The 17200-nt window shown below is 40.4% G+C and overlaps 33 non-coding genes across 33 annotated transcripts; 23 read left to right on the plus strand and 10 right to left on the minus strand.

The window, feature by feature from the left end:
- Positions 1 to 271: 271 nt before the first annotated feature.
- trnan-guu (transfer RNA asparagine (anticodon GUU)) lies at positions 272 to 345 on the minus strand. The gene has a single exon. It is a non-coding gene; the product is annotated as a tRNA-Asn (tRNA).
- Positions 346 to 753: 408 nt separating this feature from the next.
- LOC148077875 (U4 spliceosomal RNA) lies at positions 754 to 893 on the plus strand. Its single transcript, XR_015711716.1, has one exon. It is a non-coding gene; the product is annotated as a U4 spliceosomal RNA (small nuclear RNA).
- A 491-nt stretch (positions 894 to 1384) lies between these two features.
- Positions 1385 to 1498, plus strand: LOC148077876 (U5 spliceosomal RNA). The gene has a single exon (XR_015711578.1). It is a non-coding gene; the product is annotated as a U5 spliceosomal RNA (small nuclear RNA).
- Positions 1499 to 1710: 212 nt separating this feature from the next.
- Positions 1711 to 1824, plus strand: LOC148077877 (U5 spliceosomal RNA). The gene has a single exon (XR_015711650.1). It is a non-coding gene; the product is annotated as a U5 spliceosomal RNA (small nuclear RNA).
- Positions 1825 to 2252: 428 nt separating this feature from the next.
- trnan-guu (transfer RNA asparagine (anticodon GUU)) lies at positions 2253 to 2328 on the minus strand. Its single transcript has one exon. It is a non-coding gene; the product is annotated as a tRNA-Asn (tRNA).
- Positions 2329 to 2736: 408 nt separating this feature from the next.
- Positions 2737 to 2876, plus strand: LOC148077879 (U4 spliceosomal RNA). The gene has a single exon (XR_015711717.1). It is a non-coding gene; the product is annotated as a U4 spliceosomal RNA (small nuclear RNA).
- Positions 2877 to 3337: 461 nt separating this feature from the next.
- LOC148077880 (U5 spliceosomal RNA) lies at positions 3338 to 3451 on the plus strand. Its single transcript, XR_015711579.1, has one exon. It is a non-coding gene; the product is annotated as a U5 spliceosomal RNA (small nuclear RNA).
- A 442-nt stretch (positions 3452 to 3893) lies between these two features.
- trnan-guu (transfer RNA asparagine (anticodon GUU)) lies at positions 3894 to 3967 on the minus strand. Its single transcript has one exon. It is a non-coding gene; the product is annotated as a tRNA-Asn (tRNA).
- Positions 3968 to 4375: 408 nt separating this feature from the next.
- LOC148077882 (U4 spliceosomal RNA) lies at positions 4376 to 4515 on the plus strand. Its single transcript, XR_015711718.1, has one exon. It is a non-coding gene; the product is annotated as a U4 spliceosomal RNA (small nuclear RNA).
- Positions 4516 to 5006: 491 nt separating this feature from the next.
- Positions 5007 to 5120, plus strand: LOC148077883 (U5 spliceosomal RNA). The gene has a single exon (XR_015711580.1). It is a non-coding gene; the product is annotated as a U5 spliceosomal RNA (small nuclear RNA).
- A 212-nt stretch (positions 5121 to 5332) lies between these two features.
- LOC148077884 (U5 spliceosomal RNA) lies at positions 5333 to 5446 on the plus strand. Its single transcript, XR_015711651.1, has one exon. It is a non-coding gene; the product is annotated as a U5 spliceosomal RNA (small nuclear RNA).
- A 440-nt stretch (positions 5447 to 5886) lies between these two features.
- Positions 5887 to 5960, minus strand: trnan-guu (transfer RNA asparagine (anticodon GUU)). Its single transcript has one exon. It is a non-coding gene; the product is annotated as a tRNA-Asn (tRNA).
- A 408-nt stretch (positions 5961 to 6368) lies between these two features.
- LOC148077886 (U4 spliceosomal RNA) lies at positions 6369 to 6508 on the plus strand. The gene has a single exon (XR_015711719.1). It is a non-coding gene; the product is annotated as a U4 spliceosomal RNA (small nuclear RNA).
- Positions 6509 to 6969: 461 nt separating this feature from the next.
- On the plus strand, positions 6970 to 7083 carry LOC148077887 (U5 spliceosomal RNA). The gene has a single exon (XR_015711581.1). It is a non-coding gene; the product is annotated as a U5 spliceosomal RNA (small nuclear RNA).
- A 426-nt stretch (positions 7084 to 7509) lies between these two features.
- Positions 7510 to 7583, minus strand: trnan-guu (transfer RNA asparagine (anticodon GUU)). Its single transcript has one exon. It is a non-coding gene; the product is annotated as a tRNA-Asn (tRNA).
- Positions 7584 to 7991: 408 nt separating this feature from the next.
- LOC148077889 (U4 spliceosomal RNA) lies at positions 7992 to 8131 on the plus strand. The gene has a single exon (XR_015711720.1). It is a non-coding gene; the product is annotated as a U4 spliceosomal RNA (small nuclear RNA).
- Positions 8132 to 8622: 491 nt separating this feature from the next.
- LOC148077890 (U5 spliceosomal RNA) lies at positions 8623 to 8736 on the plus strand. The gene has a single exon (XR_015711582.1). It is a non-coding gene; the product is annotated as a U5 spliceosomal RNA (small nuclear RNA).
- Positions 8737 to 8948: 212 nt separating this feature from the next.
- On the plus strand, positions 8949 to 9062 carry LOC148077891 (U5 spliceosomal RNA). The gene has a single exon (XR_015711652.1). It is a non-coding gene; the product is annotated as a U5 spliceosomal RNA (small nuclear RNA).
- Positions 9063 to 9490: 428 nt separating this feature from the next.
- trnan-guu (transfer RNA asparagine (anticodon GUU)) lies at positions 9491 to 9566 on the minus strand. Its single transcript has one exon. It is a non-coding gene; the product is annotated as a tRNA-Asn (tRNA).
- Positions 9567 to 9974: 408 nt separating this feature from the next.
- LOC148077893 (U4 spliceosomal RNA) lies at positions 9975 to 10114 on the plus strand. Its single transcript, XR_015711722.1, has one exon. It is a non-coding gene; the product is annotated as a U4 spliceosomal RNA (small nuclear RNA).
- A 461-nt stretch (positions 10115 to 10575) lies between these two features.
- LOC148077894 (U5 spliceosomal RNA) lies at positions 10576 to 10689 on the plus strand. Its single transcript, XR_015711583.1, has one exon. It is a non-coding gene; the product is annotated as a U5 spliceosomal RNA (small nuclear RNA).
- A 442-nt stretch (positions 10690 to 11131) lies between these two features.
- On the minus strand, positions 11132 to 11205 carry trnan-guu (transfer RNA asparagine (anticodon GUU)). Its single transcript has one exon. It is a non-coding gene; the product is annotated as a tRNA-Asn (tRNA).
- A 408-nt stretch (positions 11206 to 11613) lies between these two features.
- LOC148077896 (U4 spliceosomal RNA) lies at positions 11614 to 11753 on the plus strand. Its single transcript, XR_015711723.1, has one exon. It is a non-coding gene; the product is annotated as a U4 spliceosomal RNA (small nuclear RNA).
- A 491-nt stretch (positions 11754 to 12244) lies between these two features.
- Positions 12245 to 12358, plus strand: LOC148077897 (U5 spliceosomal RNA). Its single transcript, XR_015711584.1, has one exon. It is a non-coding gene; the product is annotated as a U5 spliceosomal RNA (small nuclear RNA).
- Positions 12359 to 12570: 212 nt separating this feature from the next.
- On the plus strand, positions 12571 to 12684 carry LOC148077898 (U5 spliceosomal RNA). Its single transcript, XR_015711653.1, has one exon. It is a non-coding gene; the product is annotated as a U5 spliceosomal RNA (small nuclear RNA).
- Positions 12685 to 13124: 440 nt separating this feature from the next.
- On the minus strand, positions 13125 to 13198 carry trnan-guu (transfer RNA asparagine (anticodon GUU)). The gene has a single exon. It is a non-coding gene; the product is annotated as a tRNA-Asn (tRNA).
- A 408-nt stretch (positions 13199 to 13606) lies between these two features.
- LOC148077900 (U4 spliceosomal RNA) lies at positions 13607 to 13746 on the plus strand. Its single transcript, XR_015711724.1, has one exon. It is a non-coding gene; the product is annotated as a U4 spliceosomal RNA (small nuclear RNA).
- Positions 13747 to 14207: 461 nt separating this feature from the next.
- Positions 14208 to 14321, plus strand: LOC148077901 (U5 spliceosomal RNA). The gene has a single exon (XR_015711585.1). It is a non-coding gene; the product is annotated as a U5 spliceosomal RNA (small nuclear RNA).
- Positions 14322 to 14747: 426 nt separating this feature from the next.
- On the minus strand, positions 14748 to 14821 carry trnan-guu (transfer RNA asparagine (anticodon GUU)). The gene has a single exon. It is a non-coding gene; the product is annotated as a tRNA-Asn (tRNA).
- A 408-nt stretch (positions 14822 to 15229) lies between these two features.
- Positions 15230 to 15369, plus strand: LOC148077903 (U4 spliceosomal RNA). Its single transcript, XR_015711725.1, has one exon. It is a non-coding gene; the product is annotated as a U4 spliceosomal RNA (small nuclear RNA).
- A 461-nt stretch (positions 15370 to 15830) lies between these two features.
- Positions 15831 to 15944, plus strand: LOC148077904 (U5 spliceosomal RNA). Its single transcript, XR_015711587.1, has one exon. It is a non-coding gene; the product is annotated as a U5 spliceosomal RNA (small nuclear RNA).
- A 426-nt stretch (positions 15945 to 16370) lies between these two features.
- trnan-guu (transfer RNA asparagine (anticodon GUU)) lies at positions 16371 to 16444 on the minus strand. The gene has a single exon. It is a non-coding gene; the product is annotated as a tRNA-Asn (tRNA).
- Positions 16445 to 16852: 408 nt separating this feature from the next.
- LOC148077906 (U4 spliceosomal RNA) lies at positions 16853 to 16992 on the plus strand. The gene has a single exon (XR_015711726.1). It is a non-coding gene; the product is annotated as a U4 spliceosomal RNA (small nuclear RNA).
- Positions 16993 to 17200: the final 208 nt, after the last annotated feature.

The following is a 17200-nucleotide window of genomic DNA, read 5'->3' on the forward strand; positions in this document are numbered from 1 at the left end:
TATTTGGTGCACCTGAAACAAAAAGTTTTGCTGCTTTGTTTTTGATGGAATACATTAGAGAGTATTGATTCAGAGATGGTGCTCTCAAATCTTGTCCATCCCTGGGTGGGCTTGAACCACACACCTTTCAGTTAACTGCCAAATGCACTAACCAATGTGGCCACAGAGACACATGCTAGGCAAGCATAGGCAAGCAAGGTTTATGTAACAAACACTATAGTTGTTTTTTTCAAAGTGGGAATTATATAAAGTCAACCTATTAAAACTAGGCCGTCCCTGGGTGGGCTTGAACCACCAACCTTTCGGTTAACAGCCGAACGCGCTAACCAATTGCGCCACAGAGACACATGCAAGACAAGCATAGGCAAGAAAAAAATTAAAATTGGTTTTTAATTGCACTGGGAATAATGTAAAATCCTTAGCTGCAGAAATGACACACACATTCTGGTTCACCTGATTTCTGATGTCCATCAAAGGCCTTGTTTGGGCAGTAGACAGCACATTAGTCTTACCTCCTGAGATCCGAGCCTCACACAGGGCACTAAAAAAAGTAGTTATTAACGTTTTACAGTTGCTGCTTCCTGTGAAGATGTTCCTAGTCTGACAAGGTATTTAACAATATGGAGAACATTCTTTCATGATGGCGATAACATTGTGTATCGTTGCCTATGAGGTTAATCGGAGGCCTAGGAAACCGTCATCTGGCATAGTGTGTAGCTACCAGGGGAGCCCATGCTTGGCATTGTGTATATTAGCTTTGCGCAGTGGCAGTATCGTAGCCCATGAGGTTTATCCGAGGCGCGATTATTGCTAGTTGAAAACTTTACCCAATACCCCGCCTTGACGACTTGAAATACAGTCGGCTATGGCAATTTTTGATGTCTCTCAGGAGACTAACTCGTTGTGTGAAATACAATGGAAAAAAGTTTACAGAATACACATGCACTAAATATGTATCAATGGAGGAGTTTTTGAAACGTTTTAAAATACATCTAGGAAGACTAACCTGTTGATGAATAGTTATATAGATGCAGATGAGTCTTGAAGATATTTTGGACCTCAGCTTCACTTTTCTAACTAGAATTGGCCAAATTCCAGGGGTACTGGGTGTTGGTGGTCCAGGATCTTCCGACAATTTTTACTGAGAACGCATTATACGAGTTAGTGAAATGATCTGTTTCAAACCAACATTTGTTAAAAAGTGACTTGAATACTTGAACATTGATATTTTTCATCAGCCAAATTGAATTTTTCAATTCCCATTCCCATTGCAGAATTTTTGGGGGATTCAGAACTATTTAGTAAGACGGCTCAGCGGGCCTCACCATTAGTTAAAGGCACATGATGGAGAATACGGCCTCTTCTCAAGCACTGGCTTATCAGTTCACTCGTGTTTCTCTTCAGATCGTATAAATCTTTCGCCTTTTACTAAAGATTTCCGTGGAGAGGGACAACATGAGTCTTTAATAATTTTTTGCTGCCCTTCTTTGGTGGGGCTTCATCATATGTTCAAGTAAAACAGCTGAATTTAGAAACTGTATGTTTATACGTTTCATGGAAGCATTTCCATCATTGAGCATTCTTAAAGTTTAGGTCACAGAATTTTTGGAGGATTCAGAACTATTTAGTAAGACGGCTCAGCGGGCCTCACCATTAGCTAAAGGCACATGATGGAGAATACAGCCTCTTCTCAAGCACTGGCTTATCAGTTCACTCGTGTTTCTCTTCAGATCGTATAAATCTTTCGCCTTTTACTAAAGATTTCCGTGGAGAGGGACAGCATGAGTCTTTAATAATTTTTTGCTGCCCTTCTTTGGTGGGGCTTCATCATATGTTCAAGTAAAACAGCTGAATTTAGAAACTGTATGTTTCATGGAAGCATTTCCATCATTGAGCATCCTTAAAGTTTTGGTCACACTTGATCAAGTTTCCAACAGGCAGACAAAGCCTATCTGAGGCTGGGTTACTGTTAAATTGGTTAAATGTCTTCCTGAATATTTGGTGCACCTGAAACAAAAAGTTTTGCTGCTTTGTTTTTGATGGAATACATTAGAGAGTATTGATTCAGAGATGGTGCTCTCAAATCTTGTCCCTCCCTGGGTGGGCTTGAACCACACACCTTTCAGTTAACTGCCAAATGCACTAACCAATGTGGCTAGGCAAGCATAGGCAAGCAAGGTTTATGTAACAAACACTATAGTTGTTTTTTTTCAAAGTTGGAATTATATAAAGTCAACCTATTAAAACTAGGCCATCCCTGGGTGGGCTTGAACCACCAACCTTTCGGTTAACAGCCGAACGCGCTAACCAATTGCGCCACACAGAGACACATGCAAGACAAGCATAGGCAAGAAAAAAATTAAAGTTGGTTTCTAATTGCACTGGGAATAATGTAAAATCCTTAGCTGCAGAAATGACACACACATTCTGGTTCACCTGATTTCTGATGTCCATCAAAGGCCTTGTTTGGGCAGTAGACAGCACATTAGTCTTGCGTCCTGAGATCCGAGCCTCACACAGGGCACTAAAAAAAGTAGTTATTAACGTTTTACAGTTGCTGCTTCCTGTGAAGATGTTCCTAGTCTGACAAGGTATTTAACAATATGGAGAACATTCTTTCATGATGGCGATAACATTGTGTATCGTTGCCTATGAGGTTAATCGGAGGCCTAGGAAACCGTCATCTGGCATAGTGTGTAGCTACCAGGGGAGCCCATGCTTGGCATTGTGTATATTAGCTTTGCGCAGTGGCAGTATCGTAGCCCATGAGGTTTATCCGAGGCGCGATTATTGCTAGTTGAAAACTTTACCCAATACCCCGCCTTGACGACTTGAAATACAGTCGGCTATGGCAATTTTTGATGTCTCTCAGGAGACTAACTCGTTGTGTGAAATACAATGGAAAAAAGTTTACAGAATACACATGCACTAAATATGTATCAATGGAGGAGTTTTTGAAACGTTTTAAAATACATCTAGGAAGACTAACCTGTTGATGAATAGTTATATAGATGCAGATGAGTCTTGAAGATATTTTGGACCTAATTCCAGGGGTACTGGGTGTTGGTGGTCCAGGATCTTCCGACAATTTTTACTGAGAACGCATTATACGAGTTAGTGAAATGATCTGTTTCAAACCAACATTTGTTAAAAAGTGACTTGAATACTTGAACATTGATATTTTTCATCAGCCAAATTGAATTTTTCAATTCCCATTCCCATTGCAGAATTTTTGGGGGATTCAGAACTATTTAGTAAGACGGCTCAGCGGGCCTCACCATTAGTTAAAGGCACATGATGGAGAATACGGCCTCTTCTCAAGCACTGGCTTATCAGTTCACTCGTGTTTCTCTTCAGATCGTATAAATCTTTCGCCTTTTACTAAAGATTTCCGTGGAGAGGGACAACATGAGTCTTTAATAATTTTTTGCTGCCCTTCTTTGGTGGGGCTTCATCATATGTTCAAGTAAAACAGCTGAATTTAGAAACTGTATGTTTCATGGAAGCATTTCCATCATTGAGCATCCTTAAAGTTTTGGTCACACTTGATCAAGTTTCCAACAGGCAGACAAAGCCTATCTGAGGCTGGGTTACTGTTATATTGGTTAAATGTCTTCCTGAATATTTGGTGCACCTGAAACAAAAAGTTTTGCTGCTTTGTTTTTGATGGAATACATTAGAGAGTATTGATTCAGAGATGGTGCTCTCAAATCTTGTCCATCCCTGGGTGGGCTTGAACCACACACCTTTCAGTTAACTGCCAAATGCACTAACCAATGTGGCCACAGAGACACATGCTAGGCAAGCATAGGCAAGCAAGGTTTATGTAACAAACACTATAGTTGTTTTTTTCAAAGTGGGAATTATATAAAGTCAACCTATTAAAACTAGGCCGTCCCTGGGTGGGCTTGAACCACCAACCTTTCGGTTAACAGCCGAACGCGCTAACCAATTGCGCCACAGAGACACATGCAAGACAAGCATAGGCAAGAAAAAAATTAAAATTGGTTTTTAATTGCACTGGGAATAATGTAAAATCCTTAGCTGCAGAAATGACACACACATTCTGGTTCACCTGATTTCTGATGTCCATCAAAGGCCTTGTTTGGGCAGTAGACAGCACATTAGTCTTACCTCCTGAGATCCGAGCCTCACACAGGGCACTAAAAAAAGTAGTTATTAACGTTTTACAGTTGCTGCTTCCTGTGAAGATGTTCCTAGTCTGACAAGGTATTTAACAATATGGAGAACATTCTTTCATGATGGCGATAACATTGTGTATCGTTGCCTATGAGGTTAATCGGAGGCCTAGGAAACCGTCATCTGGCATAGTGTGTAGCTACCAGGGGAGCCCATGCTTGGCATTGTGTATATTAGCTTTGCGCAGTGGCAGTATCGTAGCCCATGAGGTTTATCCGAGGCGCGATTATTGCTAGTTGAAAACTTTACCCAATACCCCGCCTTGACGACTTGAAATACAGTCGGCTATGGCAATTTTTGATGTCTCTCAGGAGACTAACTCGTTGTGTGAAATACAATGGAAAAAAGTTTACAGAATACACATGCACTAAATATGTATCAATGGAGGAGTTTTTGAAACGTTTTAAAATACATCTAGGAAGACTAACCTGTTGATGAATAGTTATATAGATGCAGATGAGTCTTGAAGATATTTTGGACCTCAGCTTCACTTTTCTAACTAGAATTGGCCAAATTCCAGGGGTACTGGGTGTTGGTGGTCCAGGATCTTCCGACAATTTTTACTGAGAACGCATTATACGAGTTAGTGAAATGATCTGTTTCAAACCAACATTTGTTAAAAAGTGACTTGAATACTTGAACATTGATATTTTTCATCAGCCAAATTGAATTTTTCAATTCCCATTCCCATTGCAGAATTTTTGGGGGATTCAGAACTATTTAGTAAGACGGCTCAGCGGGCCTCACCATTAGTTAAAGGCACATGATGGAGAATACGGCCTCTTCTCAAGCACTGGCTTATCAGTTCACTCGTGTTTCTCTTCAGATCGTATAAATCTTTCGCCTTTTACTAAAGATTTCCGTGGAGAGGGACAACATGAGTCTTTAATAATTTTTTGCTGCCCTTCTTTGGTGGGGCTTCATCATATGTTCAAGTAAAACAGCTGAATTTAGAAACTGTATGTTTATACGTTTCATGGAAGCATTTCCATCATTGAGCATTCTTAAAGTTTAGGTCACAGAATTTTTGGAGGATTCAGAACTATTTAGTAAGACGGCTCAGCGGGCCTCACCATTAGCTAAAGGCACATGATGGAGAATACAGCCTCTTCTCAAGCACTGGCTTATCAGTTCACTCGTGTTTCTCTTCAGATCGTATAAATCTTTCGCCTTTTACTAAAGATTTCCGTGGAGAGGGACAGCATGAGTCTTTAATAATTTTTTGCTGCCCTTCTTTGGTGGGGCTTCATCATATGTTCAAGTAAAACAGCTGAATTTAGAAACTGTATGTTTCATGGAAGCATTTCCATCATTGAGCATCCTTAAAGTTTTGGTCACACTTGATCAAGTTTCCAACAGGCAGACAAAGCCTATCTGAGGCTGGGTTACTGTTAAATTGGTTAAATGTCTTCCTGAATATTTGGTGCACCTGAAACAAAAAGTTTTGCTGCTTTGTTTTTGATGGAATACATTAGAGAGTATTGATTCAGAGATGGTGCTCTCAAATCTTGTCCAGGTGTGTGGGCTTGTACCACACACCTTTCAGTTAACTGCCAAATGCACTAACCAATGTGGCCACAGAGACACATGCTAGGCAAGCATAGGCAAGCAAGGGTTATGTAACAAACACTATAGTTGTTTTTTTCAAAGTGGGAATTATATAAAGTCAACCTATTAAAACTAGGCCGTCCCTGGGTGGGCTTGAACCACCAACCTTTCGGTTAACAGCCGAACGCGCTAACCAATTGCGCCACAGAGACACATGCAAGACAAGCATAGGCAAGAAAAAAATTAAAGTTGGTTTTTAATTGCACTGGGAATAATGTAAAATCCTTAGCTGCAGAAATGACACACACATTCTGGTTCACCTGATTTCTGATGTCCATCAAAGGCCTTGTTTGGGCAGTAGACAGCACATTAGTCTTGCGTCCTGAGATCCGAGCCTCACACAGGGCACTAAAAAAAGTAGTTATTAACGTTTTACAGTTGCTGCTTCCTGTGAAGATGTTCCTAGTCTGACAAGGTATTTAACAATATGGAGAACATTCTTTCATGATGGCGATAACATTGTGTATCGTTGCCTATGAGGTTAATCGGAGGCCTAGGAAACCGTCATCTGGCATAGTGTGTAGCTACCAGGGGAGCCCATGCTTGGCATTGTGTATATTAGCTTTGCGCAGTGGCAGTATCGTAGCCCATGAGGTTTATCCGAGGCGCGATTATTGCTAGTTGAAAACTTTACCCAATACCCCGCCTTGACGACTTGAAATACAGTCGGCTATGGCAATTTTTGATGTCTCTCAGGAGACTAACTCGTTGTGTGAAATACAATGGAAAAAAGTTTACAGAATACACATGCACTAAATATGTATCAATGGAGGAGTTTTTGAAACGTTTTAAAATACATCTAGGAAGACTAACCTGTTGATGAATAGTTATATAGATGCAGATGAGTCTTGAAGATATTTTGGACCTAATTCCAGGGGTACTGGGTGTTGGTGGTCCAGGATCTTCCGACAATTTTTACTGAGAACGCATTATACGAGTTAGTGAAATGATCTGTTTCAAACCAACATTTGTTAAAAAGTGACTTGAATACTTGAACATTGATATTTTTCATCAGCCAAATTGAATTTTTCAATTCCCATTCCCATTGCAGAATTTTTGGGGGATTCAGAACTATTTAGTAAGACGGCTCAGCGGGCCTCACCATTAGTTAAAGGCACATGATGGAGAATACGGCCTCTTCTCAAGCACTGGCTTATCAGTTCACTCGTGTTTCTCTTCAGATCGTATAAATCTTTCGCCTTTTACTAAAGATTTCCGTGGAGAGGGACAACATGAGTCTTTAATAATTTTTTGCTGCCCTTCTTTGGTGGGGCTTCATCATATGTTCAAGTAAAACAGCTGAATTTAGAAACTGTATGTTTCATGGAAGCATTTCCATCATTGAGCATCCTTAAAGTTTTGGTCACACTTGATCAAGTTTCCAACAGGCAGACAAAGCCTATCTGAGGCTGGGTTACTGTTATATTGGTTAAATGTCTTCCTGAATATTTGGTGCACCTGAAACAAAAAGTTTTGCTGCAATACATTAGAGAGTATTGATTCAGAGATGGTGCTCTCAAATCTTGTCCAGGTGTGTGGGCTTGTACCACACACCTTTCAGTTAATTGCCAAATGCACTAACCAATGTGGCCACAGAGACACATGCTAGGCAAGCATAGGCAAGCAAGGTTTATGTAACAAACACTATAGTTGTTTTTTTCAAAGTGGGAATTATATAAAGTCAACCTATTAAAACTAGGCCGTCCCTGGGTGGGCTTGAACCACCAACCTTTCGGTTAACAGCCGAACGCGCTAACCAATTGCGCCACAGAGACACATGCAAGACAAGCATAGGCAAGAAAAAAATTAAAGTTGGTTTTTAATTGCACTGGGAATAATGTAAAATCCTTAGCTGCAGAAATGACACACACATTCTGGTTCACCTGATTTCTGATGTCCATCAAAGGCCTTGTTTGGGCAGTAGACAGCACATTAGTCTTGCGTCCTGAGATCCGAGCCTCACACAGGGCACTAAAAAAAGTAGTTATTAACGTTTTACAGTTGCTGCTTCCTGTGAAGATGTTCCTAGTCTGACAAGGTATTTAACAATATGGAGAACATTCTTTCATGATGGCGATAACATTGTGTATCGTTGCCTATGAGGTTAATCGGAGGCCTAGGAAACCGTCATCTGGCATAGTGTGTAGCTACCAGGGGAGCCCATGCTTGGCATTGTGTATATTAGCTTTGCGCAGTGGCAGTATCGTAGCCCATGAGGTTTATCCGAGGCGCGATTATTGCTAGTTGAAAACTTTACCCAATACCCCGCCTTGACGACTTGAAATACAGTCGGCTATGGCAATTTTTGATGTCTCTCAGGAGACTAACTCGTTGTGTGAAATACAATGGAAAAAAGTTTACAGAATACACATGCACTAAATATGTATCAATGGAGGAGTTTTTGAAACGTTTTAAAATACATCTAGGAAGACTAACCTGTTGATGAATAGTTATATAGATGCAGATGAGTCTTGAAGATATTTTGGACCTCAGCTTCACTTTTCTAACTAGAATTGGCCAAATTCCAGGGGTACTGGGTGTTGGTGGTCCAGGATCTTCCGACAATTTTTACTGAGAACGCATTATACGAGTTAGTGAAATGATCTGTTTCAAACCAACATTTGTTAAAAAGTGACTTGAATACTTGAACATTGATATTTTTCATCAGCCAAATTGAATTTTTCAATTCCCATTCCCATTGCAGAATTTTTGGGGGATTCAGAACTATTTAGTAAGACGGCTCAGCGGGCCTCACCATTAGTTAAAGGCACATGATGGAGAATACGGCCTCTTCTCAAGCACTGGCTTATCAGTTCACTCGTGTTTCTCTTCAGATCGTATAAATCTTTCGCCTTTTACTAAAGATTTCCGTGGAGAGGGACAACATGAGTCTTTAATAATTTTTTGCTGCCCTTCTTTGGTGGGGCTTCATCATATGTTCAAGTAAAACAGCTGAATTTAGAAACTGTATGTTTATACGTTTCATGGAAGCATTTCCATCATTGAGCATTCTTAAAGTTTAGGTCACAGAATTTTTGGAGGATTCAGAACTATTTAGTAAGACGGCTCAGCGGGCCTCACCATTAGCTAAAGGCACATGATGGAGAATACAGCCTCTTCTCAAGCACTGGCTTATCAGTTCACTCGTGTTTCTCTTCAGATCGTATAAATCTTTCGCCTTTTACTAAAGATTTCCGTGGAGAGGGACAGCATGAGTCTTTAATAATTTTTTGCTGCCCTTCTTTGGTGGGGCTTCATCATATGTTCAAGTAAAACAGCTGAATTTAGAAACTGTATGTTTCATGGAAGCATTTCCATCATTGAGCATCCTTAAAGTTTTGGTCACACTTGATCAAGTTTCCAACAGGCAGACAAAGCCTATCTGAGGCTGGGTTACTGTTAAATTGGTTAAATGTCTTCCTGAATATTTGGTGCACCTGAAACAAAAAGTTTTGCTGCTTTGTTTTTGATGGAATACATTAGAGAGTATTGATTCAGAGATGGTGCTCTCAAATCTTGTCCCTCCCTGGGTGGGCTTGAACCACACACCTTTCAGTTAACTGCCAAATGCACTAACCAATGTGGCTAGGCAAGCATAGGCAAGCAAGGTTTATGTAACAAACACTATAGTTGTTTTTTTTCAAAGTTGGAATTATATAAAGTCAACCTATTAAAACTAGGCCATCCCTGGGTGGGCTTGAACCACCAACCTTTCGGTTAACAGCCGAACGCGCTAACCAATTGCGCCACACAGAGACACATGCAAGACAAGCATAGGCAAGAAAAAAATTAAAGTTGGTTTCTAATTGCACTGGGAATAATGTAAAATCCTTAGCTGCAGAAATGACACACACATTCTGGTTCACCTGATTTCTGATGTCCATCAAAGGCCTTGTTTGGGCAGTAGACAGCACATTAGTCTTGCGTCCTGAGATCCGAGCCTCACACAGGGCACTAAAAAAAGTAGTTATTAACGTTTTACAGTTGCTGCTTCCTGTGAAGATGTTCCTAGTCTGACAAGGTATTTAACAATATGGAGAACATTCTTTCATGATGGCGATAACATTGTGTATCGTTGCCTATGAGGTTAATCGGAGGCCTAGGAAACCGTCATCTGGCATAGTGTGTAGCTACCAGGGGAGCCCATGCTTGGCATTGTGTATATTAGCTTTGCGCAGTGGCAGTATCGTAGCCCATGAGGTTTATCCGAGGCGCGATTATTGCTAGTTGAAAACTTTACCCAATACCCCGCCTTGACGACTTGAAATACAGTCGGCTATGGCAATTTTTGATGTCTCTCAGGAGACTAACTCGTTGTGTGAAATACAATGGAAAAAAGTTTACAGAATACACATGCACTAAATATGTATCAATGGAGGAGTTTTTGAAACGTTTTAAAATACATCTAGGAAGACTAACCTGTTGATGAATAGTTATATAGATGCAGATGAGTCTTGAAGATATTTTGGACCTAATTCCAGGGGTACTGGGTGTTGGTGGTCCAGGATCTTCCGACAATTTTTACTGAGAACGCATTATACGAGTTAGTGAAATGATCTGTTTCAAACCAACATTTGTTAAAAAGTGACTTGAATACTTGAACATTGATATTTTTCATCAGCCAAATTGAATTTTTCAATTCCCATTCCCATTGCAGAATTTTTGGGGGATTCAGAACTATTTAGTAAGACGGCTCAGCGGGCCTCACCATTAGTTAAAGGCACATGATGGAGAATACGGCCTCTTCTCAAGCACTGGCTTATCAGTTCACTCGTGTTTCTCTTCAGATCGTATAAATCTTTCGCCTTTTACTAAAGATTTCCGTGGAGAGGGACAACATGAGTCTTTAATAATTTTTTGCTGCCCTTCTTTGGTGGGGCTTCATCATATGTTCAAGTAAAACAGCTGAATTTAGAAACTGTATGTTTCATGGAAGCATTTCCATCATTGAGCATCCTTAAAGTTTTGGTCACACTTGATCAAGTTTCCAACAGGCAGACAAAGCCTATCTGAGGCTGGGTTACTGTTATATTGGTTAAATGTCTTCCTGAATATTTGGTGCACCTGAAACAAAAAGTTTTGCTGCTTTGTTTTTGATGGAATACATTAGAGAGTATTGATTCAGAGATGGTGCTCTCAAATCTTGTCCATCCCTGGGTGGGCTTGAACCACACACCTTTCAGTTAACTGCCAAATGCACTAACCAATGTGGCCACAGAGACACATGCTAGGCAAGCATAGGCAAGCAAGGTTTATGTAACAAACACTATAGTTGTTTTTTTCAAAGTGGGAATTATATAAAGTCAACCTATTAAAACTAGGCCGTCCCTGGGTGGGCTTGAACCACCAACCTTTCGGTTAACAGCCGAACGCGCTAACCAATTGCGCCACAGAGACACATGCAAGACAAGCATAGGCAAGAAAAAAATTAAAATTGGTTTTTAATTGCACTGGGAATAATGTAAAATCCTTAGCTGCAGAAATGACACACACATTCTGGTTCACCTGATTTCTGATGTCCATCAAAGGCCTTGTTTGGGCAGTAGACAGCACATTAGTCTTACCTCCTGAGATCCGAGCCTCACACAGGGCACTAAAAAAAGTAGTTATTAACGTTTTACAGTTGCTGCTTCCTGTGAAGATGTTCCTAGTCTGACAAGGTATTTAACAATATGGAGAACATTCTTTCATGATGGCGATAACATTGTGTATCGTTGCCTATGAGGTTAATCGGAGGCCTAGGAAACCGTCATCTGGCATAGTGTGTAGCTACCAGGGGAGCCCATGCTTGGCATTGTGTATATTAGCTTTGCGCAGTGGCAGTATCGTAGCCCATGAGGTTTATCCGAGGCGCGATTATTGCTAGTTGAAAACTTTACCCAATACCCCGCCTTGACGACTTGAAATACAGTCGGCTATGGCAATTTTTGATGTCTCTCAGGAGACTAACTCGTTGTGTGAAATACAATGGAAAAAAGTTTACAGAATACACATGCACTAAATATGTATCAATGGAGGAGTTTTTGAAACGTTTTAAAATACATCTAGGAAGACTAACCTGTTGATGAATAGTTATATAGATGCAGATGAGTCTTGAAGATATTTTGGACCTCAGCTTCACTTTTCTAACTAGAATTGGCCAAATTCCAGGGGTACTGGGTGTTGGTGGTCCAGGATCTTCCGACAATTTTTACTGAGAACGCATTATACGAGTTAGTGAAATGATCTGTTTCAAACCAACATTTGTTAAAAAGTGACTTGAATACTTGAACATTGATATTTTTCATCAGCCAAATTGAATTTTTCAATTCCCATTCCCATTGCAGAATTTTTGGGGGATTCAGAACTATTTAGTAAGACGGCTCAGCGGGCCTCACCATTAGTTAAAGGCACATGATGGAGAATACGGCCTCTTCTCAAGCACTGGCTTATCAGTTCACTCGTGTTTCTCTTCAGATCGTATAAATCTTTCGCCTTTTACTAAAGATTTCCGTGGAGAGGGACAACATGAGTCTTTAATAATTTTTTGCTGCCCTTCTTTGGTGGGGCTTCATCATATGTTCAAGTAAAACAGCTGAATTTAGAAACTGTATGTTTATACGTTTCATGGAAGCATTTCCATCATTGAGCATTCTTAAAGTTTAGGTCACAGAATTTTTGGAGGATTCAGAACTATTTAGTAAGACGGCTCAGCGGGCCTCACCATTAGCTAAAGGCACATGATGGAGAATACAGCCTCTTCTCAAGCACTGGCTTATCAGTTCACTCGTGTTTCTCTTCAGATCGTATAAATCTTTCGCCTTTTACTAAAGATTTCCGTGGAGAGGGACAGCATGAGTCTTTAATAATTTTTTGCTGCCCTTCTTTGGTGGGGCTTCATCATATGTTCAAGTAAAACAGCTGAATTTAGAAACTGTATGTTTCATGGAAGCATTTCCATCATTGAGCATCCTTAAAGTTTTGGTCACACTTGATCAAGTTTCCAACAGGCAGACAAAGCCTATCTGAGGCTGGGTTACTGTTAAATTGGTTAAATGTCTTCCTGAATATTTGGTGCACCTGAAACAAAAAGTTTTGCTGCTTTGTTTTTGATGGAATACATTAGAGAGTATTGATTCAGAGATGGTGCTCTCAAATCTTGTCCAGGTGTGTGGGCTTGTACCACACACCTTTCAGTTAACTGCCAAATGCACTAACCAATGTGGCCACAGAGACACATGCTAGGCAAGCATAGGCAAGCAAGGGTTATGTAACAAACACTATAGTTGTTTTTTTCAAAGTGGGAATTATATAAAGTCAACCTATTAAAACTAGGCCGTCCCTGGGTGGGCTTGAACCACCAACCTTTCGGTTAACAGCCGAACGCGCTAACCAATTGCGCCACAGAGACACATGCAAGACAAGCATAGGCAAGAAAAAAATTAAAGTTGGTTTTTAATTGCACTGGGAATAATGTAAAATCCTTAGCTGCAGAAATGACACACACATTCTGGTTCACCTGATTTCTGATGTCCATCAAAGGCCTTGTTTGGGCAGTAGACAGCACATTAGTCTTGCGTCCTGAGATCCGAGCCTCACACAGGGCACTAAAAAAAGTAGTTATTAACGTTTTACAGTTGCTGCTTCCTGTGAAGATGTTCCTAGTCTGACAAGGTATTTAACAATATGGAGAACATTCTTTCATGATGGCGATAACATTGTGTATCGTTGCCTATGAGGTTAATCGGAGGCCTAGGAAACCGTCATCTGGCATAGTGTGTAGCTACCAGGGGAGCCCATGCTTGGCATTGTGTATATTAGCTTTGCGCAGTGGCAGTATCGTAGCCCATGAGGTTTATCCGAGGCGCGATTATTGCTAGTTGAAAACTTTACCCAATACCCCGCCTTGACGACTTGAAATACAGTCGGCTATGGCAATTTTTGATGTCTCTCAGGAGACTAACTCGTTGTGTGAAATACAATGGAAAAAAGTTTACAGAATACACATGCACTAAATATGTATCAATGGAGGAGTTTTTGAAACGTTTTAAAATACATCTAGGAAGACTAACCTGTTGATGAATAGTTATATAGATGCAGATGAGTCTTGAAGATATTTTGGACCTAATTCCAGGGGTACTGGGTGTTGGTGGTCCAGGATCTTCCGACAATTTTTACTGAGAACGCATTATACGAGTTAGTGAAATGATCTGTTTCAAACCAACATTTGTTAAAAAGTGACTTGAATACTTGAACATTGATATTTTTCATCAGCCAAATTGAATTTTTCAATTCCCATTCCCATTGCAGAATTTTTGGGGGATTCAGAACTATTTAGTAAGACGGCTCAGCGGGCCTCACCATTAGTTAAAGGCACATGATGGAGAATACGGCCTCTTCTCAAGCACTGGCTTATCAGTTCACTCGTGTTTCTCTTCAGATCGTATAAATCTTTCGCCTTTTACTAAAGATTTCCGTGGAGAGGGACAACATGAGTCTTTAATAATTTTTTGCTGCCCTTCTTTGGTGGGGCTTCATCATATGTTCAAGTAAAACAGCTGAATTTAGAAACTGTATGTTTCATGGAAGCATTTCCATCATTGAGCATCCTTAAAGTTTTGGTCACACTTGATCAAGTTTCCAACAGGCAGACAAAGCCTATCTGAGGCTGGGTTACTGTTATATTGGTTAAATGTCTTCCTGAATATTTGGTGCACCTGAAACAAAAAGTTTTGCTGCAATACATTAGAGAGTATTGATTCAGAGATGGTGCTCTCAAATCTTGTCCAGGTGTGTGGGCTTGTACCACACACCTTTCAGTTAATTGCCAAATGCACTAACCAATGTGGCCACAGAGACACATGCTAGGCAAGCATAGGCAAGCAAGGTTTATGTAACAAACACTATAGTTGTTTTTTTCAAAGTGGGAATTATATAAAGTCAACCTATTAAAACTAGGCCGTCCCTGGGTGGGCTTGAACCACCAACCTTTCGGTTAACAGCCGAACGCGCTAACCAATTGCGCCACAGAGACACATGCAAGACAAGCATAGGCAAGAAAAAAATTAAAGTTGGTTTCTAATTGCACTGGGAATAATGTAAAATCCTTAGCTGCAGAAATGACACACACATTCTGGTTCACCTGATTTCTGATGTCCATCAAAGGCCTTGTTTGGGCAGTAGACAGCACATTAGTCTTGCGTCCTGAGATCCGAGCCTCACACAGGGCACTAAAAAAAGTAGTTATTAACGTTTTACAGTTGCTGCTTCCTGTGAAGATGTTCCTAGTCTGACAAGGTATTTAACAATATGGAGAACATTCTTTCATGATGGCGATAACATTGTGTATCGTTGCCTATGAGGTTAATCGGAGGCCTAGGAAACCGTCATCTGGCATAGTGTGTAGCTACCAGGGGAGCCCATGCTTGGCATTGTGTATATTAGCTTTGCGCAGTGGCAGTATCGTAGCCCATGAGGTTTATCCGAGGCGCGATTATTGCTAGTTGAAAACTTTACCCAATACCCCGCCTTGACGACTTGAAATACAGTCGGCTATGGCAATTTTTGATGTCTCTCAGGAGACTAACTCGTTGTGTGAAATACAATGGAAAAAAGTTTACAGAATACACATGCACTAAATATGTATCAATGGAGGAGTTTTTGAAACGTTTTAAAATACATCTAGGAAGACTAACCTGTTGATGAATAGTTATATAGATGCAGATGAGTCTTGAAGATATTTTGGACCTAATTCCAGGGGTACTGGGTGTTGGTGGTCCAGGATCTTCCGACAATTTTTACTGAGAACGCATTATACGAGTTAGTGAAATGATCTGTTTCAAACCAACATTTGTTAAAAAGTGACTTGAATACTTGAACATTGATATTTTTCATCAGCCAAATTGAATTTTTCAATTCCCATTCCCATTGCAGAATTTTTGGGGGATTCAGAACTATTTAGTAAGACGGCTCAGCGGGCCTCACCATTAGTTAAAGGCACATGATGGAGAATACGGCCTCTTCTCAAGCACTGGCTTATCAGTTCACTCGTGTTTCTCTTCAGATCGTATAAATCTTTCGCCTTTTACTAAAGATTTCCGTGGAGAGGGACAACATGAGTCTTTAATAATTTTTTGCTGCCCTTCTTTGGTGGGGCTTCATCATATGTTCAAGTAAAACAGCTGAATTTAGAAACTGTATGTTTCATGGAAGCATTTCCATCATTGAGCATCCTTAAAGTTTTGGTCACACTTGATCAAGTTTCCAACAGGCAGACAAAGCCTATCTGAGGCTGGGTTACTGTTATATTGGTTAAATGTCTTCCTGAATATTTGGTGCACCTGAAACAAAAAGTTTTGCTGCAATACATTAGAGAGTATTGATTCAGAGATGGTGCTCTCAAATCTTGTCCAGGTGTGTGGGCTTGTACCACACACCTTTCAGTTAATTGCCAAATGCACTAACCAATGTGGCCACAGAGACACATGCTAGGCAAGCATAGGCAAGCAAGGTTTATGTAACAAACACTATAGTTGTTTTTTTCAAAGTGGGAATTATATAAAGTCAACCTATTAAAACTAGGCCGTCCCTGGGTGGGCTTGAACCACCAACCTTTCGGTTAACAGCCGAACGCGCTAACCAATTGCGCCACAGAGACACATGCAAGACAAGCATAGGCAAGAAAAAAATTAAAGTTGGTTTTTAATTGCACTGGGAATAATGTAAAATCCTTAGCTGCAGAAATGACACACACATTCTGGTTCACCTGATTTCTGATGTCCATCAAAGGCCTTGTTTGGGCAGTAGACAGCACATTAGTCTTGCGTCCTGAGATCCGAGCCTCACACAGGGCACTAAAAAAAGTAGTTATTAACGTTTTACAGTTGCTGCTTCCTGTGAAGATGTTCCTAGTCTGACAAGGTATTTAACAATATGGAGAACATTCTTTCATGATGGCGATAACATTGTGTATCGTTGCCTATGAGGTTAATCGGAGGCCTAGGAAACCGTCATCTGGCATAGTGTGTAGCTACCAGGGGAGCCCATGCTTGGCATTGTGTATATTAGCTTTGCGCAGTGGCAGTATCGTAGCCCATGAGGTTTATCCGAGGCGCGATTATTGCTAGTTGAAAACTTTACCCAATACCCCGCCTTGACGACTTGAAATACAGTCGGCTATGGCAATTTTTGATGTCTCTCAGGAGACTAACTCGTTGTGTGAAATACAATGGAAAAAAGTTTACAGAATACACATGCACTAAATATGTATCAATGGAGGAGTTTTTGAAACGTTTTAAAATACATCTAGGAAGACTAACCTGTTGATGAATAGTTATATAGATGCAGATGAGTCTTGAAGATATTTTGGACCTCAGCTTCACTTTTCTAACTAGAATTGGCCAAATTCCAGGGG

The sequence above is a fragment of the Callionymus lyra genome, chromosome 6, assembly GCF_982586985.1.
Source record: "Callionymus lyra chromosome 6, fCalLyr1.hap1.1, whole genome shotgun sequence".
Classification (NCBI taxonomy): Eukaryota; Metazoa; Chordata; class Actinopteri; order Syngnathiformes; family Callionymidae; genus Callionymus; species Callionymus lyra.